This window comes from Vanellus vanellus, assembly GCF_965231255.1.
Source record: "Vanellus vanellus genome assembly, chromosome: 1".
NCBI classification, from domain to species: Eukaryota; Metazoa; Chordata; class Aves; order Charadriiformes; family Charadriidae; genus Vanellus; species Vanellus vanellus.
In genome coordinates, this window is record NC_138905.1 from 205,137,372 (window position 1) to 205,161,134 (window position 23,763).

The following is a 23,763-nucleotide window of genomic DNA, read 5'->3' on the forward strand; positions in this document are numbered from 1 at the left end:
ATGAGAGCACCATGGTGTGCAGATGACATGTACTCAGGCATTTGACACTTCCAGCAGAGCCAGAGGCAGCACAAATGCAGAAGCAGAACGGAGACCCAGAGCCTGCGCTCCTTATACCTGCGCGAATAGGCTGCGATTTGCAGGGTAATGAAAAAATGTTGTTTTGCAGAAAGAGAGAGCGAGCTATATTATAGCAGCCTCCACAAATCCTATCGTCAGTGTTGTAACACAGTCTGCTCTTTTCGAAAGAAATATTTGTGACAGAAAATGGGCTGATGGTTCTCCTGTGGGTGATGGAGAAGGCTACACATCCCTTTATGATTTTTTTTTAACTCAGTTCTATTTGAAGCAAAATCCCACTACTTTTGCATGAGCCAAGGCCTTAGTTCAAAAGAAGGACTTTTGCATGTAGAATTGGTTATACACTTACATCCTTTCAACAAAACACTTTTTAGCCCTGTTTGAATTAGGTTTTGAACAACTAATTATATGTAGTACCCTATGACTGCAGTTTGAAAATATTGATTTAAAATTGCCCGCTACATTTAAGTAAGTGTTACTTGAATTTAGGATATGCCGCATATTTTACTACTTTTTTTTGGATAAAGTGGAAGTACATTAATTTTAATAGCTAGAGATAGTGCTGTAAGAAGAATTCTCCAGAGCATTGACCTTTAGAGATAAAGGTTGCGATGCAGATCTCATTTGATGTGTTAAAACCCATAGGATATTATCAGTGGCATCACTTTTTATCATGCTTCAAATCTTGCTTAATTAATTAATATGCAGTGTATCTCCCAAAGAAACAGAAAGGCTTCCTTTTCAGTTTATTGTTAAAAGGGCTGCTCTGGCAGAACAGACCTAGGTTTGACTAATGAGATTTCCCAAAAGGTTATTCTCTAAGATTATCTGCTTATTTTTATAGTGTATGAAGGTGGTCCTAATATAGTTGTGAAGAGATACAGAACTGGAAACACACGGGGGAAAAGTAAACGATTTACATGAAGCTGCTGAAATTAACTACAATTATGGAGATCTGTTGTATACAGGTGTTCCTGTCTAAACATAAAGATTGAGCCCTACCACAGTAATTCAAAACATGTTTTGAAATATGTTCCTCTGTGGCAGAAAAATGTCATGTATCTTTCAAATGATTATGTTACAATAACATGAGAATTAAGGCTGTAAATACTGTAATCACAAACTGAAGCAAATACATAACCTCACCTTTCTTTTTGCTCACCTGCTAATGACTAGTTCACGCAATAATCTAAATAGAGTAGTGCAAAAAATTTCTAGCTGATATCGGCTTCATTATGATTAATTTATTTTCAGAGGGGGGTAGACGTGTCCTTGTATTTGCAAGGCACGTAGTCTGGTCCTCGGCTCAGTTGTTTCTCTATTATCAAGATAGAGTGCTTGATGCACTTGAAGCTTCTGACTTTCAGATGTGCGTTGCCAAACCTGTTTTATTATTGGATTTATAAGCTGCACTCAAAACAATGCAGTCCGGTATTAGCACTATCAACGCAAGAGCCTGTCTTCATCTGTCAGCGAGAGAAAGAAGAACAGCATGGCAGAGGGACCATTTATATGTGAAGAGTGGGATTAACCTCATGTGATTTCAAACACCGACAGTGTGAACAGCTACATCTAACTTGTTGCTGTAGCTCCCTCTTTAAATAGAAGAGAGTAAGTCTGTTTTAGTTTGTATTCATCTGACATGCTTTCAACGGCTACTTTATACTGAAATATTTGGATGTATTTGGAGTATTTGTCAGATAAGTCCTACCTCAAGGGTGAACAGGCTAATGAGCTCTCAGGATGGATGATCCCACTGGAAGGAGCTGGACTGAAACACAGATTCAAATCTTTGTTCAGTCACAGCCTTTTCATTTGAATTGTAGATGTTATCCAGACTTTCCATACTTCAACTTCCCACGTATACAATGTAGGTGACAAATAATGTTTTACAAGTAGAACCATTTATGTAGCATGTCTAAGGTATGTGACTTTACAGCAATGCAGCTGCATTAGTTTTGGTTTGTGTTGTCTATTTAAATACCTGTGGTCATGATCAACATGGGTTCATGAAAGACAGGTCCTGCTTGACAAACCTGATCTCCTTCTGTGACAAGGTGACCTGCTAAGAGGATGAGGGGAAGGCTGTGGATGTTGTTTACCTGGACTTCAGTAAAGCTTTTGACACTGTTTCCCACAGCGTTCTCCTGGAGAAACTGCCTGCTTATGGCTTGGATGGGCATACTCTTCGCTGGGCAAAAAACTGGCTGGATGGCTGGGCCCAAAGAGTGGTGGTGAATGGAGTTAAATCCAGTTGGTGGCTGGTCACGATTGGTATTCCCCAGGGCTCAGAATTGGGGATGGTTCTGTTCAATATCTTTATCAATGACCTGGACGAGGGGATCAAGTGCACCCTCAGTAAGTTTGCGGTTGACACAAAGTTGGGCAGGAGTGTCGACCTGCTTGAGGGTAGGATGGCTTTACAGAAAGATCTGGACAGGCTGGGTCAGTGGGCCGAGGCCAATGGTATGAGGTTCAACAAGGCCAAGTGCCGGGTCCTGCACTTGGGTCGCAACAACCCCATGCAGTGCTGCAGGCTTGGGGAGGAGTGGCTGGAAAGCTGCCCGGCGGAAAAGGACCTGGGGGTGTTGGTCGACAGCCAGCTGAATATGAGCAGGCAGTGTGCCCAAGTGGCCAAGAAGGCCAACAGCATCCTGGCCTGTATCAGGAATAGTGTGGTGAGCCGGACTAGGGAAGCAATTGTGTCCCTTTACTCAGCACTTGTGACACCAAACCTCGAATACTGTGTTCAGTTTTGGGCCTGTCACTACAAGAAAGACATTGAGATGCTGGAGCATGTCGAAAGAAGGCCAATGAAGTTGGTGAAGGGTCTAGAGAACAAGTTTTGTGAGGAGCAGCTGAGGGAACTGGTGTTGTTTAGTCTGGAGAGAAAGAGTCTGAGGGGAGACCTTGTCACTCTCTACAACTACCTGAAAGGAGGTTTTAGAGAGGCAGGGGTTGGTCTCTTCTCCCAGGTGACAAGTGATAGGACAGCAGGAAATGGCCTTAAGTTACACCAAGGGACGTTTATATTTGATATTAGAAACATTTCTTCACTGAAAGGGTTGTCGAGCATTGGAACTGGCTGCCCAGGGAAGTGGTGGAATCGCCATGCCTGGAGGTATTTAAAAGGCGGGTAGATGTGGCGCTTCAGGACATGATTTTTGGCAGTGTTAGGTTGATGGTTGGACTCCATGATCTTAAAGGTCCCTTCCAACCTAGACGATTCTGTGATTCTATGATTCTATGATGACTGGAACAATGAAAGCCTGAGTTTGATAAACCTCTAATGTCTGCTTGCCAAGTAGTAAATTTTAAGAAGCGTGAACTCTGTCTCAAGTAAGGGAACAGAAGAGACCCCTATTGTGGATTGTAATGACTCATGTCCACAGTGAGAGTGGCACACTTTTCTAAATAACATGGAATCAGGCAATGAATTTTAGTGGGCATAGCATCTTCTGCTGTTTCATTAAGTATTCCCCTTTGCATTATGGCAATATGGCACCTGGGCCGAGAACACAAGCAGAGTGAATGTGCCAATGTTTGCTTGAATATATGCTTTTTATTAGTTTCTAAATGAAGCAGCCATTCCCAAACATAGAATGAGGGAGAGTAGTTTAGCAAGTGTTCTCTGTGTAATCCTTTTCAGTGTTTCTTGCCTTGCTTGTAATTTAGGTTGTGGCGTCCTAGTTTTATAACAGTTTAGTGGTCCTCACCAAATGTGCATCTCTACGTAAGCAGTAAAAGGTTGTCTTTTGTTTTAACTTGTGGAAGGCTGACTGCTGATGCAGGCGTTCTCATCAGCCCTGTGTGAAAAGCTGATGCGTTACTGCAATGCTCCTTGCTCCATCTGTGGTCTCCTAGCAACTTCACCTTGTACCTAATGCCTACATCAGACTCTGGAAGGTATATAATATCCTATTTCAGGTTGGGTAACTTCAAATTAAGAATTTCCTTGTGTTAAAAAAATCCCAAGCAGTTCCACAGAAGAATCACTTGCATGAAGAGACTTTTTTACTAAAAATGACCAATGAGCCAGTACAAGAATTCTTAGTTTCACAGGCTTACCAACATTAGGGCAGCACAACTCCTTTGGGGAGCATTCAGGGCTGCATGTCTCAGGGAGAAGCTTGGTACTTTTTCTCGAGAGCATGCTTGGGAGATGGCGGGCAAAATTCAACCCTGGTGATGGTACCCTGTACTTGAGGAGAGTTCATGATGCCATACCTCAGGTTGGCCCAGTGCCTTTGGAAATGCAAAATGAGAGGAGCTGGTCTGTATCGCAGGATGTCTCCCCAGGTATCTGGGAAATTGCAGGTTTTGTTAGGCTACCCTAAGGGAAAATTCAGACCTTCCTCAGACCTCCAATCATTTTCACTCAAGTGCTTATTTTTGTCTGATTTTAATAATAATCTTTATCAATTGCTTTAGAAAATCAAAACCACAGTCATTATTTGCAACTTCTGTTCTTTTGAAGGGACTTCGACATATCCAGTTATATGTTACACCCACTGTATGACAACGTTACTGCGTATGTGTTGCAATAACAAGGGTAGGTGGGGTTTAATATGACTAGTGGGTGCACAACAGCAGCTTTGTGGAAGAGGCTGGTCTGAAAATTAGATTCATATTTATTCTACTGAAGAAGGAAGTTTCCCAAAGAGTTGGTTCTTCTTTCAGGTGACATGCATTTCTTGTTTTAATCGGATAAAGTCTGCAGTAGATGATAAAGTAAACTTTCAAAGCCATCAGGGCTTGATCCTGCACAGGATAAGGGTCAGCCTGCTGTGTGTGCAATTGCAGGGCACAGAGACATAATAACAGGATTGGCAACCCAGTGTAAGACCAATTTGAGTTAATTAATTAGAATACTATGAAGATACTCTGTTTCTGACTGCTGAGAAGAAGAGACCTGAAAGACAAGCAGAGGGCTAATGTGAAAATCACTAAGCAGTGGTTTTGTCTTTGGACCTGGCCATTCTCCTCTCATGCCATGCTTTCTCTGACATTAGTGTACTGTGAGCAAGAAGCACCAGCACCTTTCTGTCTATACTTGCCTCCATGGCAAAGCTAAAGCATACTTGTAGAAACCAGGGTAGGTACCCAGGGCACACTGGGCACTTTTCTGTTGTTTGTTGGTTCGCAGTGACTTCTACATGTTCACAACTCTTTGTGACTCATAGTATGTAGATTTAGCTGAGTATAGAAATGCTTCTGTAATGTAGTCATTTGTCCTGTTCCCTAAGGCAGACTAAAGCTTACTGTGATGGCTGCTCGTCACTTTATCCTCATGCCTCACAGTGAGCAGATGGTTTCATTTCCTTCTGCAGGTGATATAAATACTTGCACAGGGAAAACCAGTGAGGGTTTCAAGATTTAGATTCCTGCATGGGATTTGTGGCCACAGGATATGCAGCTGGACTGTGGGGTTAGGTTTAAGGTCACGGTGTGACATCTCTCACTGGTCTGATTCTCACGGTTCAGCAGTCGTTCCAGACACAAACGCCTCCAAGTAATACTCCAGATGTCTGGCTAGTAGTAGAGCTGGTTGGGAATTTTCCATGGAAAACACTTTTTGACTGAGAACACTGAATGATCAAACCCCAAAACTTCCATAGAGATGTCTTGCCACGTTTTCATCAGGCAAATTTACCAGATTTTGGTGAATTTCTGTCAGAGAAAAACTTGCTCCAGTATAGTAAATCGATTAGTTACTAGGACAATCACCTGAAAAAAAAAAAACACATTAAACAGAGTAAAGCATTGAAGTTGTGTCCTTTATGACTAAAACCCTGCATTCTTGGTTGTCTAGGATGGAAGATCTCCTATGATACTGTTTTGCCCCTGGGCTCGGGTTGGGGCACTTTGTGCAGCTGACAAAACTTTGCATTCTGGTTTGTACTGGTACAGTCAGTGGAGAACTTCCATGCTGAAGCTGTAATTTGCTATTGTTATTAGTGTCATTGAGTCTTTATTCAGACAAAAAGAAAGCAATAATAACAAGAACAACAGCAACACAACCCACCAGGTGAATAAATAATTAAATCTGTAGTGTACACAGGAATTTCAGGAGGTTGACATAGTTACATCTTTACAAAGGGAACAATAGACAAAAATCCTTAGAAAGTCAGAATTGTCATGTTACTGATGTTTTCTATTTATATAAAAAGGACAAAAGCACCCATATAATTTAAAGTTATCCATTAATATTTAAAGGTTGGGCTAGGGAACTCAGGGTAGCTGGGTGCTGAACTTTTATTTCTCCTAAGTCCTAAATAACTGTTCTGTTCTTCCCTTAATGTGTCTTCCTGTCATACAAAAATTAAAAGTTAGGTTTCCCCTATCAACTACAAGACTGTTTTTCTTATCTCCTGAGATGGAGAAGAGACAGAAAACATTACACAAAAAACATAATAAGAGTAGTGGTATAAGATAATACACAAACCTACAAGGGCTCACAGAAGATAAGCAGTAATACACTGAGAAACAAACACAGATTTTGTGCAAAAATAGTGCTTTATTGGCTTTTATGCAGTCTGACTACATAAGCATGAACAGAAATCGCTGCTCAGCTTTAATTGCTACCTCACTGAGTTAATGGGCAGAGGTGATCCCAGAGGCCTCTGAGTGGGACGTAGAGGGGAAAAGCCTTGCCCTTTACAGCTGCAGAGGTGGTTGCTACCTGAGTGTCTGTGTTTCCAGCTGTTGAGTTGCTGTCAGGCAGCTGCTGCCCTGTGTTGCTACAGCGTCTGCCTCTCCTTTCAGTGACCAAGCTGTCTGCACCTGCTCTTTGGTCTGCCTGCTTCAAAATGAAGGAAGCCTCTTGTGGCCAGTGCTAGTGATATTTATTTATTATTGTCCTCTCAATTGTGTACATTGTCTTTTCTACACTGGGCAAGATTTTTGTTTCAGAAACACCATTACAGCACTGATGTCCCTTCATTTTCTCTCTCTCTTCCAAGGGTCCAAGCAGTGAAGCCCCCTAATTCAAATGTTTTGCTTTATCGGGGGATGATAATGTGCTATAAATTGCAGTTTTTAGGAGTGAATAGGGCAAATCTGCCTCCTCCTTTGATCTGACCCTCCCCTAGGAGCAAGAGATGGTGTTATGCCTCCAGGAACCCTCCAGTGTGCAGAAGTAATACATCCTCCTGGATAATGCAACTTGGGCATTCATGCGCTAGGTGCCAGTGCTAGCATAGCTCCCTCTTCTTTCAGCCTGTTGCAGGCTGGAAACAGATTGAAGAAAGGGCCTCATTCCATGTCCTCCTTCTCCCCTCTTCTTTGTCTCTAATAGTTTTGGATAAGGTGCACTGGAAATAAAAAAAAAACAACCAAACACCAAAAAAATGGAGCTGAGCCGCATGCACTCTTTTATATTGCATACCTTCTGTTACACATTTAAAGGGCACAGCTCTCCTCTCCACGTCCTTTTCGTTATCTTGCCCCTTTAATATAATTTTGCTGGGAGGATTATGCTCGCTGCAGGAAAGAGCCCCCTGCTTTTCCGTGTTGCAAGGAAGAACACCTCAGTAGTCCTTGTCTTTTCCGACCCTGGACTGCAAGCAGAGCCTTGCACAGAGTCCCAGAGGAGCTGCCTGTGGGTTGTCTCATGGAGAACAGTATCTTTATCAGCCTCACTGGGTAATCCTGTAGATATGTTAACCTTTATGCAGATCTGGCTCCGTACTCTGGCATCCAGAGTTATGGGATTTTTAGAAGCAGCTGCCAGCATCTCCTCTGCAAGATTAAGAAGAAAGTGTATTTGTTAATGGCAATTCTTTACTTTTCTTCCCCCATTCCCTCCAACATGCACTCTTCTGAGAAGAAAAGTCAAAGTCTGCAGTTTTATGCACCAGTTAAAAAACTCTGTCACATAACTGTTGTCATTATTCTGTGCTAAATAGTGAGTCATTACGCTGTGCTATATTTGAGTGAACGGTTTAGATGGGGGGTGGAACGGTTTAGATGGGGGGTGGATACTTGGCCTTCTGTTTAAAGCTGACAAGTTCAGCAACATTATTCAACTGTTTCAGAATAGTTTAGTTCCCTAAGGAAGAATGTATTTCCTGTCATAAATAAATCCATAAACTAAATGTTTAATGGTATTTCAGCTTCCTTTCATATGAGACACAGAGTATTTTGGAAAAAATGCCAATACTTCAGAGGAACTTGCTACAGCCTCTTCTGTTCAAATATCGTCCTTAAATTTAAACTAGGGTAAAAGTCATTCAATGTAAATAATCATATTCAGAGACTTCATGTTGAAAAACCTGAACTTTTTAAAAAAAACGAAACTATCTCCATATTTTGTTATATCTCATATTTGGGTTTTGGTTTTGCTTTAATATTTTAGAAAGCAAGGAGAGGCAAAGAAGTTAGTTTTGAATGGAGAAAAAGGGAAAACAAGGCACAAATCATCTTAGAATGTTTGGTTAATTAAAGGGCTTTTTGGCTACTTCCTAGCTTTTGACCTATTTGATTAGGTTAATAAAAAGAAAGGGGAAAGTGGTATAAACAAAAGTGGATTAGGATGTACTAGGATTTCTCTCACCTAGCAGAACTTGGAAGGGCCCAAGTGATATTTATCCTGAAGGAAGAGCTGATTTTTGTCTGGGTTTGAAGCTTTGTTACAGAAAAAAGAATCAACCCTGAGGAGGAATACGGGAAGTGATGTATTTCTGAGATCCCATTTTTGCTTCCTGCAAAATCTCCACACCAGGACACACAGGGCCCTGGATAATTTCTTACTGGGATATATTTTTCTTAGAGTGAGCAAGATAATTCTTGACACTTAGCTAAATCTTCTAATACTGGTTAAAGTCTTCACCATTAACTTAAAATCTCAAATGACAAAACCTCAGTAAAAGAAAGCTTATCAAAAGTCATAGAATCATAGAACAGCCAGGATGGAAGGGACCTTGAAAGATCAGCTGCTGCAACTTTTTGTGGGAGAGGAAGCCTAGGTGAGATTAATTACCGCCCTGTCCAATCCTATCTTGAAAACGTCCGGCAACAGGGACTCCACCACACCCCTGGGGAGGTTATTCCAGTGATTGATTGTTCTGACTGTAAAAAAATTCTTTCTTGTGTCAAGATGAAACCTCTCCCATTGCAAATTTCACCTGTTGCACCTTGTCATCTCCATGGGGCTCCTTGTGAAGAGAACGCCTCTGTCCTCTTTGTAGCTACTCTTTAAGTACTGGAATACTGTGATGAAGTCCCTCCTGAGCCTTCTTTTCTCCAGGGAGAAAAGGCCTAACTCCTTCAGGCTTTCCTCATAGGGCAGGTTCTCCAGCCTCTTGATCATCTTCATGGCCCTCCTTTAGACACTCTCCAGTTTGCCCACATCTTTCTTGAATTGTGGGGATCAGCACTGGACACAGTACTCCAGGTGTGACCTGACAAGCACTGAGTAGAGTGGGATGATCACTTCTCTGTCCCTGCTAGTAATGCCCCTGCAGATGCAGCCCAGGATCTGATTTGCCTTTGTTGCTGCAGCAGCGCACTGCTGGTCCATGTGCAGCTTGTTGTCCACCAGGACCCCCAGCCAGCAAGGCTGCTCCCCAGCCACACAGATCCGAGCCTGTACTGGGCCCTTGCATTATTCTGTCCCAGGTAATGTGTTGATATATTTATATTCTTAAAATTTGATGTTCATCTGGGAGACATAACACGTTCTTTACAAAAGAGTAAATTTTCAGTTGTCTGTGGAAGTAGTGACACCTCTTACATTAATTTTAATAGAAAGTGAGTAATTAAATCCCTATGTGCCTTTTTAAAAATGTATCTTTTCTGCCATCTTCCTGTAAAATACCCGGGTTTCTTTTTCTGTGACAGCTTACGTTGTAGTAGGTCCATTTGTGCTACGTTTAGAAAATGGATGAAAAAAGTAATAAGTACCTGTACCTGAAGAACAAGAATCCTAAAAATAGGGAGATTTTTAACTACCATTCAGTCCTAAAGTTCTTTGGGAAAAGAACTAACTGCTGTTGTTACTACTTTACTACTGTTATTTCTTTATTACTGTTATTTCCTCTAGGAATCACTCCGTAGCCACAAACAACACTTTGCAGAATTAGAGTTATCATTTCTGTTGGGAGCATCAATGTGTTTTACTTAAAAGAAGCAGACTGTTACTGAACCTTACCTTCAAGAAGTCTTTTTCTGATTTTTAACTGTAATCTATGACAGTGATAAATTTTAAATAGGAAATTACACAAATACTACCACGTTACTCCAGTAAGTGTTTCTGTGTTTTTCTGAAAAAATGCCATGATCTGAAGATGTTTTCTGATTGTCAGAAAATAATTGAGCTGTGTGGTCTGAAAATCAGGCATCTGTGGGGCCTCTCAAATAGGACAATTAAAATCACTGCTCACTCCAAACTTTAAACTAGGTGGTCTATTCAAAAAGTTGTTTTTATGGTCTCTGGTTATTGGAGTTTGATCTTTATTTATTTGTGATTTCTGTTTGCATCTTGTGTTTGTCTCTTTATCTTTTTCAGTTTACAGAGCTGGTTGTATAGGCCATCTTTGGCAACTGGTTATTGCACTTTCTTTTCTGTGTTATAAAAAGGTCATGTCACACCACACTGGTTGCTTGAACTTGGAAAACAACACGATTATTCAGATGTCTTTTTGACCAAAACTTCTATTCATTTAATCAAAAACAGTCCAGGGTTTATAGATAATGGAAACAATTCAGAGTTGGTTAACTAACTGTACATTTGTGCATCTAAGTGGTTTGGAAGCTGAGCTCAAGTCCTTTGACTTGAGTAGAAAATCTTTTGCATTTAGCTTTCTTTGTTCAGCCTTTGATTTTCTGAGGTTAAACTTCCATTTCTGACTATCAGTTTATAGAAACGGGGATGGATGTATATAGAAAGACTGATCAGTTTCTTCTCTATGTTGCAAGTATATCTGTCTTCAAGAATTTGCTCGAAGTGATACAACTGTACCATCTTGTAAAATCAAAAGCGTGTGGAATGTCTCTGAGGCATTAAAATCAACATGAGCCATAGTTGCTCAGCAGCTCTCTGGATTTCTCTTTTTATATATTTTACTTTCATGGAATGAATTTTTGAATGGAGGGCTCTGAAGGTCTAATCCAATCAGTGAGAGCTTTTGTTTATAGGACACATGGCTTCCTGAAGTATTAAAAATGTTTTAAAAAATAAATTTAATTTAAGTAGCAGCTTTTTCTTCAACTATTAATGCATGTAAGGTATCTGTACTATATAAGAACTGGATCTACCTTAGTAGTGTTTAATTACAAAGTGAAAGACTTACACCTACCAAATTACTGCAGAATTTCTATATTCTTAGCTGTTGCTCACGAGCCCTAAATTGGTCTGGTTTTGACTCTAGAAAACTATATCTGTCTGGACTTACTGAAGTGAATACTAACAGCTATTCACCTTAGAAAATTAGTTAATAGCCAATTTACGTCCCACACACAATTATATTTAGGTTCAAGGAATAATAACAAAAAGTCTGAATCATCAGAACAAACTGAAATAATTCCTTAAATATATATAAATATCCCATATATAGATGTGTGTGTGTATACACACATGTGTATTTTTATGAAAGGCCAGATTTAGCAAACCCACGTGTGACTGATCTTCATACACATGAGCGATTTGTAGCCTTACAGACTATTGTTATGACTAAAGTTAAGAATGGTTATTGACCATGTAGTTTTGCCATTTTTCAATAGTTCAAGTTTTTCATGATTGAATGATAATTGTAAAATGAGTTAAGTTCAAAATATGTTAGTGGAGCTTCTATTTTGAAAGAAGAACCAATAACATAATTGTAATTGGTTAAAAGTGTGGCCAGCAAGTTGAAGGAGGTGATTCTGTCCCTCTGCTCCACTCTGGTGAGAACCCACCTGGAATATTGCATCCGACTCTGGAGCCCGCAACATAAGGACATGGACCTGTTGGAGAGGGTCCAGAGGAGGGCCACGAAGATGATCAGAGGGCTGGAGTGCCTTTCCTATTAAGGCAGGCTGAGAGAGATGGGGTTGTTCAGCCTGGAGAAGAGAAGACTACAGGGACACCTTATAGCAACTTTTCAGTATCTGAAGGGCACCTACAAGAAAGCTGGACAGAGACTTTTTACAAGGGCATGTAGTGATAGGATGACAGGTAATGGTCTCACAGAGGTTAGACTGACTGGCCTGGAGTTCCCTGGGTCTTCCTTGTTTTCCTTTTTGAAAATAGGGTTTCCCCTTTTCCAGTTGGGAGGAACCTCGCCAGACCGCCATGACTTCTCAAATATGATGGCTAGTGGCTTAGCGACCTCATCTGCCAGTTCCCTCAGGACCCACAGATGTATCTCATCAGGTCCCATGGACTTGTGCACCTTCAGATTCCTCAGGGGGTCTCATACTTGATCTTCACCTACAGTGGGTGGTTCCCCATCTTCCCAATCCTCACCTTTGCATTCTATGTCATGGGCAGTGTGGCTGCAGCCCTTGCCAGTGAAGACTGAGGCAAAAAAGTCATTGAGTACCTCAGCTCTGTCTCTGTCCCGGGTAACCAGTTCTTGCGTTTCCTTCTGGAGAGGGCCCACAGTTTCCCTAGTCTTTCTTTTTTCGCTGACATACTTAAAGAAGGATTTTGTTTGTCTTAATGTCCCTGGCCAGATTTAGTTCTATCTGGGCTTTAGCTTGTCTAACCCAATCCCTGGCTGCTTGAACGATTCTTCTGTATAACTCCCAGGCTACCCGCCCCTGTTTCCACTCCCTATAGGCCTCCTTTTTCCTTTTGGTCATGTCCAGGAGCTCCTTGTTCATCCATGCAGGCCTCCTGGCTTTTCTGCCTGCCTTCCTCTTTGTATGGCTGCATTGTTCCTGAGCTTGGAGGAGGTGGTCCTTGAATATTAACCAACTTCCTTGGGCCCCTCTTCCCTCCAGCACTTCATCCCATGGCACCACACCAAGCAGATTCTTCAAGAGGCCAAAGTCAGCTGTCCCAAAGTCCAGGGTGGTCAGCCTGCTGCGCACCTTCCTCACTGCCTCGAGGATCTCAAACTCGACCGTTTCATGGTCACTACAGCCCAGGCTACCCTTGAGTTTGACACTGTCTACCAGACCCTCCTTGTTGGTAAGAATAAGATCCAGCATAGCTCTTCCCCTCGTTGGCTCCTCTGCCACTTGAAGAAGGAAGTTGTCATCAATGCAATCCAAGAACCTCCTGGATTGCCTATGCCTGGCTGTGTTACCCTTCCAACAGATCCAACCCTTCATCTTTAAAGCCTGTGGAAGCCTAAGAAATCCATGCAGTTTCTGTAAATACATCGATTGATATTTTGTAAGGTTGTCACTTTAATTTCTTAGCTTACATGCATTGAAACAACATGAAAATTTCTCTGAATTTAATGACTGGGTCTTTTCCTTTTCCTATATCAACTCTGAGACACTAATTTAATTTCAACACATATTAATTTTAACTTGGACAAGGTATTGTAAGCCCTGAAATTTTGTAGTGGAATGAAGACAGTTCCATTATTTCTAACTCCGAAATATCAGTCTCCATTTCACTGGGCTACCTGTGTAAGAGAACTTTCTCAAAGGTAAAAATTAAAAGATGTTTTGGCATTCAGACTTATGGTTCTTTATTTCTGTATGTGTTTACCACAAGACCTCACATCGCTTAGGAAGCTATTGGATATTCAAATTTACAGTCTCCCTTTTCTAAACCTTTCAGGGAGAATGAAGCATGATTACATTCTGTTTGGCACTGTCTGAAACCTTTCCTCTACTGTAATTAGTACAAAGTTTCCACAGGCTTCAGTGAGTCCTTGATTTAACCCGATTTGTCTCCAGGGTACCATCCCTTGCATACTGGGCTCTATCTTCAAGCGTTATGTCTGCTTTCAGGGCCACAGTACTGGACTAGATGGTCATTTGGTCTGATACAGTACAGTTGTTTTTACATTCTTATCTAATTTATTGCCTGTTCCTAGTCACAGACCTCTGCAGATAAATGTCAACTTCTTTTTCTGAAGGAATGGCACATTTAATAGCTAGGATAGCTCAGATAACAAGAACAACAAAAGAGAATGCAAAAATTCTTTCTGCTATGACTGAGGTCATGGTATCTGTTTCAGTCTGGTTACCCTACAACATTTTATGGTTGCTTATACACTGCCATTTCCTCCCCAACGGACTCCCAGGGAGCTTGTGAAATTGCTAATTATAAACATATTGAGGAGACTATAACATCCTTCTTCTGTTCTCAGAGCTTTCATTATTCCTGAGCATTTGCCAAAGAATTTTTAGCCTTTTTGTTTTTCATGAGCTCTTCCTTGATTTTTGCCATTTGTTGCATTGTGTGTGTTGGTTACCTAAATTATGCGACATTCTTGCTCCCTGGACAGAGGAAAATCTTTTCGTGAATGAGAATGAATGGCAAATAGCTAAATAATAAAGCCTGCTCTTGTTCACACACGAAGACTATTGTTTACAGGAGATGAGGTTAATTTTGCAAAGATCTGTTCCCCAGTGAACACAGTAAGTTTTTTGGCCTGATACTTTCATGACTAGAAAGGAACGAACAGCCATTCAGAATCAAAATGATTGTTTGCAAATGTGTGTTTTGAAGAATGGAAAAAGGTTTTTCTCATAGTAGAACTGTCTCTCCAGTTATGTCTACACAAACTTACGGAGCCATACTCTACAAACCGCAAACTGTCAGATAGTGCAGACCAATCTAGTTTTCAGTGAGACTCACCTGGATAGTGGTAGTATGGGGCTCAACTTGACTTAGAAGTGTGAGTCGGGTATATTACCTTTTTTCTGGTTTTGACAGTTCTGTAAGTAGAGCCATCTGAGATTTCTTTTTTCTTTGTTTTTGGTGATGTGTTTTGAGCATATGAAAACACCGATTCTTTGAAACGAAGAATCCTTGTGAAATGCATTAGTTTTAATGATCTTCTAATAGAACAAAAAGTTCTGTGGGTTAGGATGGCTTTTCTGGAAAGATAAAAAGGCGTTAAGAGCAGCCAGTGGTTAAGTGGAGTGTAGAAAACCAAGCTCAGTCCCTATGGTGTACATTAGGCAAAGGTGAATGTCCCACACACTAGGTCAGTGAGTACTGTTAAGCCCAAAATAGCATAATGGCTGTTCTTGAGCCTGTCCTGGTTTTCTCATTTCGTAATTTGAAGGACCTCAGTTTTGTTTCGCAGAAAAGATGCTTAAAAACTGCAATTTATACAAAATTGTATGTTTTTATTGCTAATCGTAACAAGCATCATCATTGCACAGCCCACGTAACACTAATATTAAAGTGAAATCTGAGCTCTAAACAACATTTTGCAAGAAGAATCAAAAGGTTTTTTCAAGAAAGTAGAAAGTGAGAAATAAATGCATGGTTTAGAACCTTGTCTAGGTTTAGTGAACATCCAGCCCCCCCCAAATTACTTTATGAATGTCTGTTTGGAGCTATGACCAAAGTGCAACAGATGTCTATTTTTAGTTTCGTCTCCTGAAGACACGCAAGCGAGATGGAATCCTGACAGCTTCCTAGAAATTCTTCTCTATACCCTTCCCTCCTACTCCCCAAAAAAGGGAAAAGGAGAACAAAGCCAATAGGAAAAACTTGGTACAGGTGATTATACACCTCTGAACAGTAAATCCATTTGCATAAGAACCAAAGAGCAGGTTTACAGGCTGTAGGAAGCACTGAAATTTGTGGAAATTTCTGTGAGAGAGGTCTGTGATACCAGTTTTTCTGCTGCTGCCTTTTCAAGAACACCAGAAAAGAGAAAACCTTTAACTGGACTTGTGGTTTCCTCAGCAGGACACAGGGGTTATGCAGGCATGAATATAGCTTATTTTTGCCATCTAGATAAAGCATTCATTTTAATCCATTCTGTTTGCAAACATTTCGAAGTCCATCTCCTGATGTGTCTTGCACAGTAATGACAGTGTTATGAATAATGGCACATCCTGATGCACCTACTTCCTGAGGATATTACCAATTTAGTGGGACAAGGTTCCAAAATGAGAACGTGACTCATGTATTCTCTCATTACTTTGGACTAACAGAAGATGATACCTCTATAGCCCAATGCTGTTACAGGAATTACAATTTTCCCACGTTTGCTGTGACACATCTGAAATTCTTACTGGTGCATGAAAACCAGATACGCGTCCTTGTCTGTTGCTGGCATGTCTCAATATGGGCTTAGCCTATCAAAACTTAACTTACACTGGTCCCCCCTCTCCACATTCCTCCTCTCCCATTCCTTTGTTTTGTCTTGTAATGGAATTTTACTTTTAAGGCATTTTCTACAAGCAAGATTCTCATTTATTCCACGTGATTATGCTCAGGCATATCGGTTATTGGATTTGGTAGTTACAGCATTTAAAATCTCCATGGATTAATATGGATAAACAGACATTGTCGTTCTTCCCATGAATGTTGTGAAAGAGGCCTGTGTTTTATCTTGTATCATGCCCTTAACTGCTACAACCCCTCTTCCCTTCCCAATAGCTGTTCTTCTTAAAGCCAGGCGTTCTAGCCATCCCACGGCATCCTGCCTGCTCACCAGTTTGCATTGCCCTCTGCTGTCCTACCTTGCCTTTGAACCAAATACTTTTTCAGGCAGCCTTTGCTGCATCAGTGAGAGTTCATTAAAAAGGTTCAAACACTGTTTTGTGTGTAATCCAGGAGATCTGCTGCAGTATGCTGTCAGCTATTAGTGTCAGCACAGGGCTAACTGGGTGGAAATGCCATCAGCCAGATATTGTGATTTGATGGTACCTTCTGTTTTAAACTCTATTAGACTGGACTGAGGTGACAGCAGAAGCACCACTTCTGACCTCCACAGAAATGGCACGTTATCAAAACTGTTACTTTTAGAAATACTTTTCCAGATGTCTCCATGAAAAGCAGAACTGGTTCCGTTCCTATGAAAAATACTTAAAAATCCATTGTATGCCAATTTTCTAACTAATTAGTTTCTTTAAATGAGATCAGGGATATGTAGAGGGGAGCAGGGACTTTTGCTGCTGAGTCAGAGGACAGTTTTATCATCGCCTTGGCGTTACAGACAGGATGGCAGACCAAGGAAAAAGGAGCTGCACTCAAGTAATCTGTCATTAATTAGTGCCTGAGCATTACAACAAAAACCTCTCTTCAGTCCAATGAATGTTAGAGGAACCCACCCACTGCATAGCTTTGAAAAAAATATGCTGGCAATTAAGAGAGAGGCAAATATTCAGCTGTAACAGCCTGGTGAGGGCATCACAGGACATGGGGTTGATAATAGTTGATAATACCTTTCACCGCAGAAGACCCAGAGTCGCACCTGGTTGGAAGCAAGGAAAGCTGGAAAGGTGTCACTCTGCACTTGTCATGTTCTGATAATTTTTCATAGGTCTTGACCACTGCCATGGTTTGAGTCAGGACAGTAGTCCTCATGGCCTCTTGGGTGACCCCATAGCTGTGCTGTGCTTCTGCGGCTGTATTGGATCAGATCTGAACAAGCTTACCTTAACGTGCCTTGGAGGCTGTATATCTCACTGAAACTTACAGTGCAGGTAATAGCTTAAAAGATATTTCAAATAGAGAAATAGCCTTTCTTGGTTTAGCAAAAAATAGAGATATAAAGAACTTGAGTTTGCTTGGCAACGTTTCCTCATGATTAATATGAAAGTGTACTTCCTTGTTAACAGATTCTTCACACGTAAGCATAATTTTTAAAAAATCTGCATGCTTTTTGAAGTGCACTGTTCTATGATTTAGACAGACATTAATGAAATGGGCGCTTTAAAGGAGAAGATTTACTTCCCTTTGCTAAAGTTTGCATATTAAGTGCAGCTACATGAATTTGGATGGTTGCTGATGTGAAGAAAGCCCCTGTTTATTTTTACAGAAAACAATTAATTGACTTCAGAGCAGAGGAAAGGAGTTTTCATTACTCTTCCCACATTTCTACAATGGGGAATGGTGTCTGTGGAACACGTAGTCTGAACATTATTCATCTTTCCCATGGGGATTATTAGAAGTGCATTAGGATTCTCGGAATTTGCTTACAAACCAAGATCAATTTCTAAGTAAGACTAAATGAAAAAAAATTGTGGTGAGTTATCAGACACAGTCCACTGTAGTAGCTGCTGTATAATGAGCTTTGAGACACACCATAATGCAGTCTATTGTTGCAAGTATCTTTTGTGCCCACACTGCCTACCTTTTATGAAGTAATTGGAATTTAACGTGCTACAGCTTTGAAATGTATGAAGCCAAACCCTTAATGTGGGAAGCTTCTGGGATTAAACAGTCTTGAAATGAAAAATCTTAAATGTGTTTTGACTAATTTCATTCAAGGTTCATCTACAACATTTTTATATAAGTGAATCTCTTAGTTTTATGGGGCTTACTACTCTAATTAAAGATGTCATTGTTTTAATTTCACATTTCAGTCCTGAATATTTCTAATACAGCCATAACGTTTTTACTTAGTAATTAATTTATTGTTATAAATTCTTGCTGATTAGAATTTTAGAAAGTAAATTTTTAAATGCATGATCAGTGGTTTGGCTGGCTAATGTTACGTTTTGCTCTCTTGCCCCTGTCACTGATGGTCCAACAGGTGTGCCTGCTCATCATGTAAATCAGTGCCCTTACATCTACACTCAATGCATTTTGAGGTTTTCACTTGGACTGATTTTGTTCCATGAACCGAATGCTTCCTCCGTATGTGATTTGAAAGACCAAATGTTGATTTGGACCCTGATATTCCCGTAAGAGTCTGTCTTGACTTCGGTGTACATCTTGAGCAGAGCTACTGCCTTAATTTCCTCTGACATGCAGACCAAAACCACTTTGTGAAGTGAAGCATTGTAGAGTAAGTAGGGATGATTGGGGCACATGCTTCAAAACTGCACTGTTTCTTTGATCCAAAATATAGAACGTAGCCTGGAGGTTTTACTTTGGAGGTTGCTGCCCTTTAGTGGGATGATCCTTTCTTTCATCCTCATGGAGACTGAATGTACAACTGCCAAAGTATTTCTTGTGAAACGGCTTATTTTGATAGTTATCCACATGAAGCTTAACTGTGATTGTCTGTGATGAGGAACAGACCAATACCAAAATAACATGGCTAGTTCAATATATGATTGCAGTGTATTAGCAAAACTGACAGTCACATTCCTAAAGGATGACTGTCTAAAAAATCATATTACCTTTTCTCCCTGTCACGATTGCACTGATTTACTATGCATGGTGTCCTCAATACTGCAAAGTATGTTGTTAGACAGAGATCATCCTGTTATTATTTAAAAAAAAAAAAAGTTAAAAGCAAAATTGGTCCAGTATAGTTGCTGTACTCTTCATTTTCATCTCTAATAACTAGATTGATCTTATATCCTGTTCTGATCAGAAGTTTTCTGCCAAAACAGGTTTTTGATTCCATGAAGCCAAAGGTATTTTCCAGAAATGCAGGTTTTGAGAACTATAATGACAGCTTGCTTGATGACCAGTGGAGACCAGTGGAGACCACATGTTTTCTAGGACTTCGCACCCTTTGGTCATCCCCAGTTCACCTATCAGACCTGGAGTCCCCTGTTCATATGAAGAAGGTTTAGGCTTCAAGTCTTCCTGCTGTACTCCCAGATTCTTAGACCCAGCTCAGATGCTACCTAGTCTCTCTGGAGTCACCCTTTTTACCCAGTGAGGACCTGAGAAGGTACAAATCTTGTGAGTCCTGGTTCTGCTGAAGCTTCTGAGTTTGGGATCCTGGTCTCATTTGCTTTCCAAAATACTAAAAGCATTATTTCTTTATTAATATTTTCCAACCTGGATTCTGCTAAAAATGATAAGTTTCTTTCCTCAAAAGGAACGTGTTCCTTTTCTTATTCTCACACTTGCTATTACCATAGAAATAGGTGTTCCAATATTGAACACAACTTGGTATCTCAGTGCTGTTTTTCGTTACTTTTGGGTGTTGCTTGTACTAGGTGCAGAGCACTAACTTCATTTTACATAGATTTGTTCAAGGAAATAAAGCAGGCTCTCAGGTTTTTTTAGATGTCTTTTCAAAATGCTAAACCGTAGTTCAACCCAAGTTTTTCAACAAAGTTTAAGTCAATTTCTAAAGAAAATGTGAAACAAATTACACTTAATTTAAAACAGAAGTTCAAAATTGTGTTTCTTAAGTGGTTTCAGGTTTATTTTAAAAAATATTTCTCCTATCCCATCTGTTATTAAGGATTACAAGAAGACAGACTTTTCGGCAGACATTTGAAACCCTCAAATGTATCACCACTTTCTAGTTAGTTGTCCTTAAATGCAATAAGATGTTAGAGTTAAAAAAGATGTACATGTATTAATGCATCAGGTCCATCTTCATGTCAACATCCTTGCAATGTATTTTCAAGGGTTTTACTAGTGCCTTAAAGAAAGACCTATATAATGTAGGTTAGCACACTTACCTCAGGAGTCTATCGCTGCCATTAGTATACTATTTAGGCTTAAGGAAGCTGGATATTCATCCATGTCTTCATTTCCATTTTATTATTTCTAGTTGTGTCCCTGTCTGCCATATCTCCCTCTTTGACATTAACACCTTGTAGGTATTTGTAGATGATTATCATGTTCTCCCTATTGAGTAATAGTTAGCCAAGCTGTGAATATTTACGGGTTTTTAAGTTTTCCCCCTTAAACAAATCCTTTCAAGGATCTGAACAGATTGTTGATCTTTTCAGAAATCACTCCTGTTGACAGTAGCTAGGATTTAACTTAATATTCTTGGTGCGATTGAACTAGAATTCTGCAGGAAGGAACTATTTAAAGTGTCATATGATGTTCGTAGCCCCATGTTACTTTTTTTATGTGACCATATTGCATGTTAACTCAAGCTCATTTTGGTCTTCACTCAGGAGACCTTACACAGAATTTTCTATCATCTGGAACTGTGTATTTTTAGTTTGGAGTATGTTTCTAGATGCGTTCAGTTTGTGTGATCAATTAACTTCAAATATGTGTTGTTTATTGCAGATCATTAATGAACACAGTAAATAAAAATCAGTGTAATTTATTTTTATTTACTAGGCACAAGAACAAGCAAGATGAAGTTCAGGCGTATTTCATGTACCTTATTTCATTTATCCACTTAATTTCAACTCAAGCTAAATACGAATAAAAATGATTAAACTGACATGATCTAATCTTCACAAAACCACAGCCAGAGTGACTGAAATGTCTAATGATTTCATTCTCTCCAACTGTTTTCTGTTAATTTATTAAGGCTAAAAGATGGACTTTGAAGCAATAATATCAAGAATAATTTTCTTTTTTTTTCCTGTAGATAGTCATAGCTATATTTACCTTTCCAGTGTCATTTCTGTTGTTTATTGACTTTGAAAGGACTATTATTTTATTAGTAAGGTTGGTAGCTAATTTTTTTGCTTGTCTTGGCTGCGTGCTCTCTGCATATGACCCACTAAATAAATACTATCTTACAAAAATATCCGTATTAATGTCAGAAATTTTAATGTCATTTTAACAAACCCATTTAATGTAAAGATCACTTTCCACTCACCCTTTTTTCCTCTGTTTTCCTACTGTGGGGATGACACTTTATTTCGAGTGGTTCAAATGGTTGCTCCTTCTTTCTGCTTTTCTCACATTGACTTGAGTATATATCATCTGATAAAAGTTGAATTAATTTTTAAAGACAAATATGTTTTATTTTTGGTTAGCAGTTTAAGGGAGAAGGATTGATGAATTGCTTGCTCTTTGTGGGAGAAGAATTTGTATGTTTTACTCTTGTTTTTCAATTACACCAGTTGCATATATGACATGTATGTAGGGTGTGAAAAATATAGGGTACCAGAGAAAAGGAACATATCTTGCATGCATTTGGGAGGAAAGGAGGAAAGAATGAGACTAAAAGGTAAAGGAGTTGTCAGCTACAAAGGATGAACCAAGAGATACGGCTTTGTGTCAAGAAGTTGACTGGCAAAGTTCCAAATAAAGCACAATCAGACAAGAGCAACAGCAGGAAAGAAGCAAGTAATGATAATGCTGGATAAGCAGAATCCAGGGCTAGGCATCTGTGTCCTTCAGCTGCCAAATTCGCCCAATTAGTGGCATTAAAGGTTGGCTGGGCAGCAGCGACAAACAATGAAGTTATAGATATGCCATGCTATCATCTGCTACTGCATCCAAAACTAAATTAGTGTTTAATTTGTCTAGCGATTTTCAAAAGAACATGCAAGGATAATTGAGGCTTAAAGTCTCTTTGTCTTTCTTTTTTGGTCTTTCTCACTCACACAAATAAAAGCACAGATATGCTTTTATTTGTGTGTGTATATTTTTGGTGATTATAGAAAAATAAATTAGTTGATAAAAGTCTGTGAAGATGGGCAGGGGTCATCTTGACTGAGCATATTAACTCGCTTGAAGTTTTGTATTTGCAAAATGCATAATATATATAAAAGGAATTATTATATGTATTATGATTGCAATTTTTTACAGAATGCACAAACTAAAACCAGATGTATGTGTTCCCATGCTTTGTTGTTTATCAGCGTCTGAGGGGGGATGAGTGTGAGACACAGAGGGAGAGATCACTGAATGAAGTGAAGGAAAGTCGTTAGACTGAACATTGAAGTCTTTCCTAAGTGATTCACCTTCGTCTGAGATGGATCTGATGGATTGTCTCCATCTGTTTGGATTTTGTCATATTCTTTACATCATCTGGTCTTCATTTGCTAATTGCTTTGAAAATAGGGTTGAAATCCTTCTTGTCATGAAAACACTGGAACATTCAAATTTATCCTGAATACTCTTCTTAAAATTGCAGTGCAGATAACAATTTTATCTGAAGCAGTTGAAACACACAGCAAAATAGTATCTCATTTCCAGTCATGGCACATCTGACATGCAATAATCATTAGACATTGCTTTCAGATTTGCAGCTTAAATCTATGAATAGAAAATGTTACATTTTACATGAGTTACAGAGGTTTTTTTCATTGTTTTCATTAACAATTTTATTTAAAAATTTCTTTTTTAACCTAGATTTTCAGTGAAGGCAACAGAGCTGTGCAGAATATTCTCTGAGTTCTGACACTAGCTTTTGTTATATTTGTTTTGTGGTGTCAAGAAAGTTTGATCGACTTGCTGAAGTGCTGGCTTTACATGAATCATGAGAGTCTGAATGCTTTGCTAAAATCCTCAGTTCGGTGCAAAACAGAACTCTTTCTCTTCATGCTCAGTTCTCTTTGTTGTATGAAGTAGTTTTTTTCAACTCAGTGGATTTGCCTGTCTGAAAGACTTCAATAAAATCATTATATGCGAATGTGCGTTTTGATTTCACTGAGAAGGAAAGTCACTTTCCCTACATAAATCTGAAGCTCTGTGATGGTGACGTAAAACAGCCAATAAGGAATATTAATAAACCCCTTCCTAATTATACCCAAGGTGAAGTCTTAGTCTCTTGTTTGTAGGATCTGTACAAACATAGAGCCTCTTTTCTCTTTGTATGCAATTGTCATTCCCTGTTAGGCTAATCATTACCTGCCGGCTGTGGAGACTTGCTCCAGGTTTAAGAGGAGTGTAAATTGAACAAAAACCATTGTTTCATCTAGGTCTTCTATTGTCTTGTGTTAATTCTTTAGAAATTTAGGTTCTTAAAAATGATCTGGTGAACAAGCAAAGGA

General features: G+C 39.6%; 1 protein-coding gene across 1 annotated transcript in view; it reads left to right on the top strand.

The window, feature by feature from the left end:
- The window catches only part of GUCY1A2 (guanylate cyclase 1 soluble subunit alpha 2), a gene marked incomplete at its 5' end in the record, with an annotated part of 165,423 nt that overhangs the window by 115,482 nt on the left and 26,178 nt on the right, over positions 1-23,763 (top strand). The gene's annotated exons all lie outside the window — the stretch shown is intronic.